The 12,416-nt window shown below is 55.3% G+C and overlaps 1 long non-coding RNA gene across 1 annotated transcript; it reads right to left on the minus strand.

The window, feature by feature from the left end:
* Positions 1–1,319: 1,319 nt before the first annotated feature.
* LOC146036644 (uncharacterized) lies at positions 1,320–11,119 on the minus strand. Its single transcript, XR_014460893.1, has 4 exons — positions 10,932–11,119; positions 9,466–9,619; positions 6,398–6,510; positions 1,320–1,627 (listed from the first exon to the last, which is right to left on the minus strand). It is a non-coding gene; the product is annotated as an uncharacterized LOC146036644 (long non-coding RNA).
* Positions 11,120–12,416: the final 1,297 nt, after the last annotated feature.

Here is a 12,416-nt window from a genome sequence, read left to right on the forward strand (position 1 = left end):
AGCGCAGATGGGGAAAGACACATTGGTGCAGATGAGGCAATACACACAGCAGTAGGTATCAGGGAAGACAGAACAGCATGAAGGCGTATAGGAGAAGAAAGTGTAGATGCATAGTAGTTGGGAGTATTATACTTTTTGCAATTATGAAAGATGTTTCTGGTAACTGCATGTGAATACTAAATGAAATGGATATATGTAGTGAGTGTGAAAGATGTTGGACCCTCAGTGGGATAGTTCTAGTAATAGTGTTTATTCTACCACCTGCCATCTTTGAAAACCCATGCAGTTCCTCTACCCTGTCTGGGGTATTGCTGTCTGCTGAAGTGTTTCTAGCACAGGTCTGGTTTGCAGTGCTGATATACAGACCACACTGTTCTCGAAGCACTACAGCAGACAGCTACACCCCAGGCAGGGAAGAGGCACTGCATAGGTTTTCAAAGATGGCAGGTGCTAGAATGAACACTATAGTAATTCAGTGGGCTAGACAGTTTTAGATGATTGCGGGTACTTACAGTATTAGGATGAGTGCGCCACATAACTGCTCAGACCTTCAGTTGCATAGACTGCATGTGTGTATTCCAATGAGCACACAAATCTGTGAATTAGCAGCTCCACCATTGTGTGAGTGACAGCAATCTCACTCTGTGAGAGTGCTGAATCTGCACTTACCCACAGGCTGTGATGGCGTACCATATCTGTACTGCGCAAGGAACACGTCCATTAAGGCGCCAGCCTTAATGATCGGAATTTCATTGCTTTTTGGCGTTTGAGTGGAAGAGTTACAGCAGGTTTCTGAAATGCCAGATCATGTGTTAGAAGCCTTAATGGGACATGTAAAACCGTAAGGTTTTTTGTCTATGGAATTTCACCGCTTTTTTTCAATTTATTTTTTTAATTCAGAAATGTAAAATTTTACTGTAAGAATAACAATTGGATTTTTAAAAATGTTTAATAATAACACTGGCAACGAACATTACCCCTGGCTACAAGCATTACAAACCCCTGGCAACGAGTATGACACCTGTCCCAGAGCATGAAAGCCCTGGCAATGGAGACACCCATACCATGAGACCCCTGGCGATGAGCATGACACCCAGTGTGTAGAAGGTTCACTGTAGGGCACTGAGGGGAACCGCAGACATGGGGGCACTGAGGGGGGACCGCGCACACATGGAGGCACAGTGCACACATGGGGACAGTGAGGGGGGACAGCGCACACATGGGGACAGTGTGTGGGGGGGAGCAATGCACACATGGGGACAATTAGGGGGGACAGCGCACACATGGGGATAATGAGAACAGTGTGAAAGTGATGGACACCAGTATGAGCAGATGAAGCGCTAGGCCCTGGGTATATATGTCACCTTCCTCCTCTTGCTGCGGCTGCTCCGTCATTCTCCCAGGGCCCTGCTCCATCCTTCAGCTCCTTCTCAGAGACCTCCTGCCGTCTGAGTCCCGACACACTACACATTCACGGGTTTGTCCAGGTCTCCAGCTAAGGGGGATTCACTGTGGAGTCATGAGTAGAGAGAGAGCAGGTGTCCTCCGCGGTTCATGCATGAGTCATCAACAGCCGGGCTGCCCTCTGCTCTCGCCCGGCTGTTCCGAATCCCGACTCCTGGGGTTCCTGCAAGCGGCAGATTTTGATTCGGGGCACTGAGGGGGGCACAGCGCACAATGCACACATGGGGGGGACCGAGGGGGGACGGGGCACACACGTGGGGAGAGGGGGAGACAGGGCACACACATAGGGGTACTGAATATTACAATAGTGTTCATACGGAATGTTCCGCTAATAGATAATATAGCGTCATAAGTAGTAAAGATAGTACACTACTGAACTTACCCAGGCCCGCCCGACTGAGGTCAGATTCAAAAAGACGGGCAGGGAGAGAGACGGTAGTTACCTGAATAAGGGCTGAGAGCCCTGCCGCATATTGAATATAGTTGTAATAGCGGTAAATCAGTGGTAATAATATACTTGCAGAAATACTTGAAGTCTGTTTAATACTGTAAACTTATAAACGTGATGGGGAACATTGACATATGAATAGTGACACTTAAATACGCTATTCACTTACAAATAAACAGTTACTTGCCCCTGGAGACAATGGGTGACATTTAATAGAATGCGATTTTATTGCACTTTTTGAAATCGCACCATATCGGCGCAAATCACACTTTTAGAACTCGCATTTTTCCCTTTTTATCCGCATATTTAACTAAATGCGAATTCGTCGGGAAAAATTGGGATATGGTGCGATTTTAAGTCATGGAAATGTGCGCATTTTCAGTCATGGAAATGTGCGCATTTCAAAACATGCGATTTTTGGTATTAAAAAAACAACGGCGTGAGGTCCCCCCTCCTGAGCGTAACCAGCCCCGGGCTCATGGAGCCGGTCCTGGTTTCATAAAATCACGGGGCAAACCAAATAGGGGTCCCCTGGATTTCATAAAACCAGCACCAGGCTCAAGGGCCGGTCCTGGTTCCCAAAATACGGGGGACAAAATGAGTAGAGGTCCCCCGTATTTCAAGAACCAGCACCGGGCCCAACCAGCCAGCAGGGTAATGCCACAGCCGGGGGGGAAACTTTTTATACAAGTTCCCCCTGCCAAATCATTCATCCCCCTGACCGGTCAGCAGGGGTCCTGGGGAAGTGGGGACCCCCCAAAGCAGGGGTCCCCCCCTCCAGAATTTACCTGCCCATGCTAAAGCCCGCGGCTGTCCTCGATACCCCTGGGCTGTGGGCATCGAGCTAATATTTGGTGTAAAAAATAGAAAAACTATTGTGTATTGCTGTGGCACTATAAGTCCCAGCAAGCCTGCACCACATGCAGGGACTTAAGAGTCCCAGCATGCGGGGCAATAAAGGGCCCGCTGGGACTAGTAGTGCCCCAGCAGTACAAATAGTACTATTTACTATTACTATTTATAGTACTATGAGTGCTATACAATCTTTGCTATCTCTATACTTTTTACATACAATCAGCTTTAGATTTGCACTATATAGTCCTTGCTGCCCTGTCTATCTGGATTTCGATATGTGCTCTCACGGGAGTGCGCATCAGTATTGCAAGGTAAAAAACCTGTGCGATCTGCATACAATCTCCATATGATTTTGACTATATAGTCAAAATCTCATGCTGGTTTGTCCCGTGTGTACACAGCATTAAACTCAGCTTGAAAACCTGCCAATACATAAAGGGTATCTACTGTGTCATTGAACATTGGTTATAAATAAAGTGCACTATTTGTATCCTCATTCAAATTACATAAAATCCAGTTTGGAAACCGGCTGTGCGTATAACATGTAAATGGATAATTACTGTGATATTAAACATCTATACCCATTTGCACAAAGTACTGCTTCCATATGACTTATATGCAGTAATTACTTAAATTAGAAGATAGCCCTATAGTACCCCTTCAGTTGTAATTCTGAACCGGGTGTACAATATTTCCACAATTACATGTAACATACAGACGAACTTACACATATAAAACCCACACAGAGTCTTGTTAAACCCAATAATAATTAGAGGAGAAGTCTTCAATACGAAGATTCCTTCAAATTGTGCTCAATGGCTTGCAATTATAGGTGAAAGTGTTAATTATTAATGACAGAAACACTTATTTTCAGCTACTTTGCTGAGTTCCTATATAACACTTAATTTTTGTGCTCCGGCTAGCAGGAGGCTGTCTAACGCGCACAGTATTTATATGGTTGTCCCCTTGATTTTTCTAGAGGGAGTGGTCTACAGTGATAAGGTCTATTACCGTTAATCCCACTTGCTCAAGTGCAGTGGGTAACGGAAATAAGGTTTTAGTTTAGTAGGTAATACAATTTTACAACATAGTTATTTCTGCTTGGTACCCTGTGCAATAATTGCTTTTATGAGAAACCAAAAAGAGACAGATATTTGCGGGCTAACAGAGAGCCATCAGCAAGGTAATCTGCCTATCCTCCTACTCTCACCATCGTGTTTCAGAGGATAGTGGGATGGGGACTAGGCAGAGAAGCTTTCTGCTCAGAAAGTGACACAGGAAGTGATCAAGCCCTCAACGGGCGAAACGCGTCTTTCCACGCCACCACACAGAGAACTACCCAGAGGCAATCCGCTCCTGCTGACTGGAGCTTGTCTGACGCTGCCGCAGGTCACATATGGGACATTGATTCAAGACCGGGCACACAGCGCAAACGGACCAACCGGTCACCCTCACCTATCAGAGGGATCAGTATACATATCTGAGGTACGAGGGCACAGGAGCCCTACCCAGGGATAGCCTGCTCCAAGAACTGCAGCCCGCTTTACGCTACTCCAAATAGGACTATTAATGAACACCTGATGCTTGTTGCATCAAGCGGCACGGCTTTCCCCTTCTCTCCCTTCTCCCTGACAGCCGGATCTGTAGACCTGTCTGCCACGTATGGGACGTCGGGAGAATACAACACCAGATAAGTAACAGGGTGTTTAAACTATACTAAACATCCTATATCTAATAGACCCCGCTGGTGTGTATCATATGTAAATGTATACTACTCTACCTATTCATACCTTGAGCTGATATATAGCGCAGCCCACATTGCTTAATATACCTTAGCATCGACTTTATAACTCCTGTATGCTAATTGGATTATACAATATTAATTGAATAAATACTCACTATAGTTTAAGGCTATTAGAAATATTAAGGTTTTATAATAACTCTGTTTAAACCTAACTGTGAAGCGGCTAACTGGTACTGCTATAAACTCTTCTCACTCTCGGGACCGGTAGTTCAAGTCCTGCTATGCGTAATAGTATCAGGATTGGTCCTACATGTTAAACGCAGAGCAGCAGAGAGTTTACTTTATCTTTCTTCCAAATTGACAGATATCCTATCAGATCTCTCATCCCTCATCCTCTTATCTAAGATGAGGTGACAGCAGAATCTATATAGGAACTAATATCCTGTCAATCTCTAACCTTGAACTTTTTCTCTGTACAAACCGGGTGGATACATTGTAACAGATTTCTCCTATGCACACAGCTAGTGTGTATCCAATGTATCAATCGCACGGCAGATCTCTGTCTATTTGTTGGTAAACTCATTTACACACAGAAACTGTATCGTTTCTCTATTTATCTAAATTTTCTATTCATTCCTCTCTCACTTGGCTGGTATCTGGGCGACGGCACTGCAAGGTTATATAACATCAGTGTCGCCATACAGATATAGGCAAGCAGTAGAAGGAAATAAAACTGTCACTTTCTGAGCAGAAAGCTTCTCTGCCTAGTCCCCATCCCACTATCCTCTGAAACACGATGGTGAGAGTAGGAGGATAGGCAGATTACCTTGCTGATGGCTCTCTGTTAGCCCGCAAATATCTGTCTCTTTTTGGTTTCTCATAAAAGCAATTATTGCACAGGGTACCAAGCAGAAATAACTATGTTGTCAGGATCACCCTGACACTGCCCCCACCTCGGAGTTTCTCTCTGAAGAGTGGTACCACTATTCATACCATTTTCAAGCTTGCGTCACAACTTCTATTATACAACTTACCATTGATACTCAAATAGACATTCCTATCGATGTCTTTACAGATTACAGCTTGTAATCACACACAAAAAGAGTGCCCCAAAAAAAGAGAGAGTCTTTTTCTTCTCGCATTTCCAGATAACTCTTATTATTCTAGATCCAGGATTATCTAGTACATATCAATCAATGTTTCCCCAAATTATTACGTAACGGATATAAGCAATAATAACACACAAATACAACACGTGCGATTAAAAAAATTTTTTTTTATTGTTTATGTGGTGAAAATTTCACCTAAACTGTCTTACTATAAATAAATTAAATGGTATATTTCATCTTGTATTTATTTTCTGCAATATTTTCCTCTTATCAGTGCGCCAGCAAAAGAGACAATCCTTTTCCCCTCTTCTTCTATCATACACATGGGTGGAACAGGGCGCACACATGGGGGACAGCGAGGGGGGAGGCAGCGCACACATGGTCACAGGGGGGAGAGCGAAGAGGGAGGGAGCGTACACACGGGGGCAATGGGGGCGCAGCGTACACACGGGGGCACTGGGGGGACAGGGTACACACGGGGACAGTGGGGGGACACGGTACACACAGGGATAGTGGGGGGGAGAGGGTACACACAGAGACAGTGGGGGGACAGCATACACACAGGGATAGTGGGGTGAGGGACAGCGTACACACAGGGACAGTGGGGGGACGGATTCACCTGGTTGCAGCTGCAGTACAGGGGGGGGGCACAGGGTATATACAGGGACAGTGGGGTGGACAGGGTGTGCACAGGGATAGTGGTGTGGGGGACAGTGGGGGGGACAGGGTACACACAGGGATAGTGGGGATGGGGGACAGTAGGGGGGGCGGATTTACCTGGGTGCAGCTGCTCCTCTGATTGCCCGGGTGGCTTGTTTCTGTCTTCCGGGTGGCGGAGGCAACTCAAGGCTGGGGCTTCACCAGACTGTTAGGCATCGGGAGGACAGAGTCTGGGCAGGAAATATTATTATAATAACAACAACAACAACAACAACAAAGGGCTCAGCTTTAGGAGCTGTGGGTGGGCGGCCGGGGATGTAGGATGCCGGGGATAGGAGCTGCTGGCTGGCGGGCGGCCATGTCCCCTGGCTGGATGGTAGGGAATGTAGGATGCCAGGGGGGACAGCGTACACACGGAGGGGGGAAGCACTGGGAGCATACACACATGGGGGGCAAACAGCGTAAAAACGCGGGGCACTGGGAGCGTACACACATGGGGGGCAAACAGCATACACACGCGGGGCACTGGGGGGGTGGCACAGCATACACACACAGGGGCACTGGTGGGGGACAGCGTACACACACGGGGGCACTGGTGGGGGACAGCGTACACACACGGGGGCACTGGTGGGGGACAGCGTACACACACGGGGGCACTGGTGGGGGACAGCGTACACACACGGGGGCACTGGTGGGGGACAGCGTACACACACGGGGGCACTGGTGGGGGACAGCGTACACACACGGGGGCACTGGTGGGGGACAGCGTACACACACCGGGGCACGGACATCGTACACACGGGGGCACTGGGGGGGGGGGGACATCGTACACACGGGGGCACTGGGGGGGACGGACAGCGTACACACACGGGGACACTGGGGGAAACGGACAGCGTACACACACGGGGACACTGGGGGGGACGGACAGCGTACACACGGGGGGCGACAGCGTACACACGGGGGGCGACAGCGTACACACGGGGGGCGACAGCGTACACACGGGGGGCGACAGCGTACACACGGGGGGCGACAGCGTACACACGGGGGGCGACAGCGTACACACGGGGGGCGACAGCGTACACACAGGAGCACTGTGTCGGGGACAGCGTACACACACGGGGGGCATTGGGGCGGGGACAGCGGGGTGGGGACAGCGTACACACACGGGGGGCACTGGGGTGGGGATGGCGTCCACACACGGGGAGCACTAGGATGGGGACGGCGTTCACACACGGGGGCACTGGGGGGGAAGCTTACACACACGGGGGCACTGGGGGGTGCAGCATACACACACGGGGGCACTGGGGGGGGGGGGGCAGCGTACAAACGGGTATTATGTGCCGGAGGGGCAGTGTGGGGGTATTATGTGCAGGGGGGGGCAGTGTGTACAGGAGTGAACAGCGTACACACGGGGGGGGGGGGGGGGGGCACAGCGTACACACAGGGGCACTGGGGGGGGAGACAGTGTACACACGGGGGGCACCGGAGGGGGGGGGGGGGGGGGAGAGACAGCGTATACACGTGGGGCACTGGGGGGGGAGCAGCGTACACAAGGAGGCACTTGGGGGGGACAGGGTGCACGGGGGGGGGGAACGTACACACGGAGGGCACAGCGTACACACGCAGGGCACAGCGTACACACGGGGTGCTCTGGGGAGGGACAGCGTACACACGGGGGGCACACCGTACACATGGGGGGACAGCGTATGCACGGGGGGCAGCGTACACACGGGGGGCAGCGTACACACGGGGGGCGACAGCGTACACACGGAGGGCACTGGGGGGACAGCGTACACACGGAGGGCACTGGGGTGGGCAGCGTACACACGGAGGGCACTGGGGGGGGGGGGGGAAACAGCGTACACATGGGGGGCAAGGGAGGGAGACAGCGTACACATGGAGGGCACAGGGACAGCGTACACACAGGGGCAACAGCGTGCACACGGGGGGCCCAGCGTACACATGAGAGGCACTGGGGGGGCAGCGTACACACGGGGGGCACAGCATACACACGGGGGGCACTGGGGGGGACAGCGTACACACGGGGGGCTGCAGCGTACACATGGGGGGCACTGGGGGGGACGCGTACACACGGGGGGCACAGCGCACACACGTGGGCACTGTGGAGTGACAGCGTACACACGGGTGGGGGGGCAGCATACACATGGGGGGCACGGGGGGGGACAGCATACACACGGGGGCACTGGGGGGGACAGCATACACACGGGGGGCACTGGGGAAGGGGGGGAAACAGCGTACACACGGGGGGCAGCGTACACACAGGGGGCACTGGGGGGGACACAGTGTAAACACGGGGGTACTGGGGGGGCAGCGTACACACGGGGGCACTGGGGGGGACAATGCACAAACGGGGGGCACTGGGGGGGCAGCGAACACACGGGGGGACAGGGTACACACGGAGGCAGTGGTGAGGGACAGCGTACACACGGGGGGCCCAGCGTACACATGAGAGGCACTGGGGGGGGGGGGGCAGCGTACACACGAGGGGCACTGGGGGGGACAGCGTACACACGGGGGCTGCAGCGTACACATGGGGGGCACTGGGGGGGACGCGTACACACGGGGGGCACAGCGCACACACGTGGGCACTGTGGAGTGACAGCGTACACACGGGGGGCACTGGGGGGGGGACAGCATACACACGGGGGGCACTGGGGGGGACAGCATACACATGGGGGGCACTGGGGGGGGGGAAAACCGCGTACACACGGGGGGCAGCGTACACACAGGGGGCACTGGGGGGGACACAGTGTAAACACGGGGTACTGGGGGGGCAGCGTACACACGGGGGCACTGGGGGGACAATGCACAAACGGGGGGCACTGGGGGGGCAGCGAACACACGGGGGCACTGGGGGGACAGGGTACACACGGGTATAGTGGGGTGGGGGACAGGGTACACACAGGGACAGTGGGGGGAAGGATTTACCTGGGTGCAGCTGCAGTACAGGGGGGCAGTGTACACATGGGGGGGGCAGCGTACACACGGCGGACAATGGGGGGGACAGCGTACACACGGCGGGCACTGGGGGGAGGACAGCGTACATACAGGACAGTGGGGGGACAGGGTATGCACATGGATAGTGGTGTGAGGGACAGGGTACACACAGGGATAGTGGGATGGGGGACATGGTACACACAGGGACAGTGGAGGGACGAATTTACCTGGGTGCAGCTGCTCCTCTGATGGCCCGGGTGGCTGCTTTCTGTCTTCCGGGTGGCGGAGGCAACTTAAGGCTGGGGCTTCAACAGACTGTTAGGCCGCAGGCTGTGGAAGCGCCTGAACCTGGTCCCGGCGGCAGCATGGGGAGGACAGAGTCTGGGCAGGAGATATAATAATAATAATAATGACAACAACAATAATAATAAAGGGCTTAGCTTTAGGAGCTGTGGGCGGGCGGCCAGGGATGTAGGATGCCGGGGATAGGAGCTGCTGGCTGGCGGGCGGCCATGTCCCCTGGCTGGATGGTAGGGAATGTAGGATAGCAGGGGGGACAGCGTACACACGGGGGGCACTGGGAGCGTACACACATGGGGGGCAAACAGCGTAAAAACGCGGGGTACTGGGGGGGGGGCACAGCGTACACACACAGGGGCACTGGGGGGACAGCGTACACACACGGGGGGCACAGCGTACACACGCAGGGCACAGCGTACACACGGGGTGCTCTGGGGAGGGACAGCGTACACACGGGGGGCACACCGCACACATGGGGGGGCAGCGTACACACGGGGGGCGACAGCGTACACACGGAGGGCACTGGGGGGGCAGCGTACACACGGAGGGCACTGGGGTGGGCAGCGTACACACGGAGGGCACTGGGGGGGGGGAAACAGTGTACACATGGGGGGCAAGGGGGGGAGACAGCGTACACACGGAGGGCACGGGGACAGCGTACACACAGGGGGCACAGCGTGCACACGGGGGCACTGGTGAGGGACAGCGTACACACGGGGGGCCCAGCGTACACATGAGAGGCACTGGGGGGGGGGCAGCGTACACACGGGGGGCACAGCATACACACGGGGGGCACAGCGTACACACGGGGGCTGCAGCGTACACATGGGGGGCACTGGGGGGGACGCGTACACACGAGGGGCACAGCGCACACACGTGGGCACTGTGGAGTGACAGCGTACACACGAGGGGCACTGGGGGGGGGGGCAGCATACACATGGGGGGCACTGGGGGGGGGGAAACAGCGTACACACGGGGGCAGCGTACACACAGGGGGCACTGGGGGGGACACAGTGTAAACACGGGGGTACTGGGGGGGCAGCGTACACACGGGGGCACTGGGGGGGACAATGCACAAACGGGGGGCAGCGAACACACGGGTATAGTGGGGTGGGGGACAGGGTACACACAGGGACAGTGGGGGAAGGATTTACCTGGGTGCAGCTGCAGTACAGGGGGGGCAGTGTACACATGGGGGGGGGCAGCGTACACACGGCGGACAATGGGGGGGACAGCGTACACACGGCGGGCACTGGGGGGAGGACAGCGTACATACAGGACAGTGGGGGGACAGGGTATGCACATGGATAGTGGTGTGAGGGACAGGGTACACACAGGGATAGTGGGAATGGGGGACATGGTACACACAGGGACAGTGGAGGGACGAATTTACCTGGGTGCAGCTGCTCCTCTGATGGCCCGGGTGGCTGCTTTCTGTCTTCCGGGTGGCGGAGGCAACTTAAGGCTGGGGCTTCAACAGACTGTTAGGCCGCAGGCTGTGGAAGCGCCTGAACCTGGTCCCGACGAGTCCCGGCGGCAGCATGGGGAGGACAGAGTCTGGGCAGGAGATATAATAATAATAATAATGACAACAACAATAATAATAATGACAACAACAATAATAAAGGGCTTAGCTTTAGGAGCTGTGGGCGGGCGGCCAGGGATGTAGGATGCCGGGGATAGGAGCTGCTGGCTGGCGGGCGGCCATGTCCCCTGGCTGGATGGTAGGGAATGTAGGATAGCAGGGGGGACAGCGTACACACGGGGGGGGGGGGCACTGGGAGCGTACACACATGGGGGGCAAACAGCGTAAAAACGCGGGGCAAGGGGGGGGGACAGCGTACACACACAGGGGCACTGGGGGGACAGCGTACACACACGGGGGGCACAGCGTACACACGCAGGGCACAGCGTACACACGGGGTGCTCTGGGAGGGACAGCGTACACATGGGGGGACAGCGTATGCACGGGGGGCAGCGTACACACGGGGGCGACAGCGTACACACGGAGGGCACTGGGGGGGCAGCGTACACACGGAGGGCACTGGGGTGGGCAGCGTACACACGGAGGGCACTGGGGTGGGCAGCGTACACACGGAGGGTACTGGGGGGGGGGGGGAAACAGCGTACACACGGAGGGGACGAGGACAGCGTACACACAGGGGGCATAGCGTGCACACGGGGGCACTGGTGAGGGACAGCGTACACACGGGGGGCCCAGCGTACACATGAGAGGCACTGGGGGGGGGGGCAGCGTACACACGGGGGGCACAGCATACACACGGGGGGCACTGGGGGGGACAGCGTACACACGGGGGCTGCAGCGTACACATGGGGGGCACTGGGGGGGGACGCGTACACACGGGGGGCACAGCACATACACGTGGGCACTGTGGAGTGACATCGTACACACGGGGGGCACTGGGGGGGCAGCATACACATGGGGGGCACTGGGGGGGGACAGCATACACACGGGGGGCACTGGGGGGGGACAGCATACACACGGGGGGCACTTGGGGGGGAAACAGCGTACACACGGGGGGCAGCGTACACACAGGGGGCACTGGGGGGACACAGTGTAAACACGGGGGTACTGGGGGGGCAGCGTACACACGGGGGCACTGGGGGGGACAATGCACAAACGGGGGGCACTGGGGGGGCAGCGAACACACGGGGGCACTGGGGGGACAGGGTACACACGGGTATAGTGGGGTGGGGGACAGGGTACACACAGGGACAGTGGGGGGAAGGATTTACCTGGGTGCAGCTGCAGTACAGGGGGGGCAGTGTACACATGGGGGGGGCAGTATACACACGGCGGACAATGGGGGGGACAGCGTACACACGGCGGGCACTGGGGGGAGTACAGCGTACATAC

Source organism: Crinia signifera, chromosome 9 (genome assembly GCF_055691185.1).
Source record: "Crinia signifera chromosome 9, ASM5569118v1, whole genome shotgun sequence".
Lineage (NCBI taxonomy): Eukaryota > Metazoa > Chordata > Amphibia > Anura > Myobatrachidae > Crinia > Crinia signifera.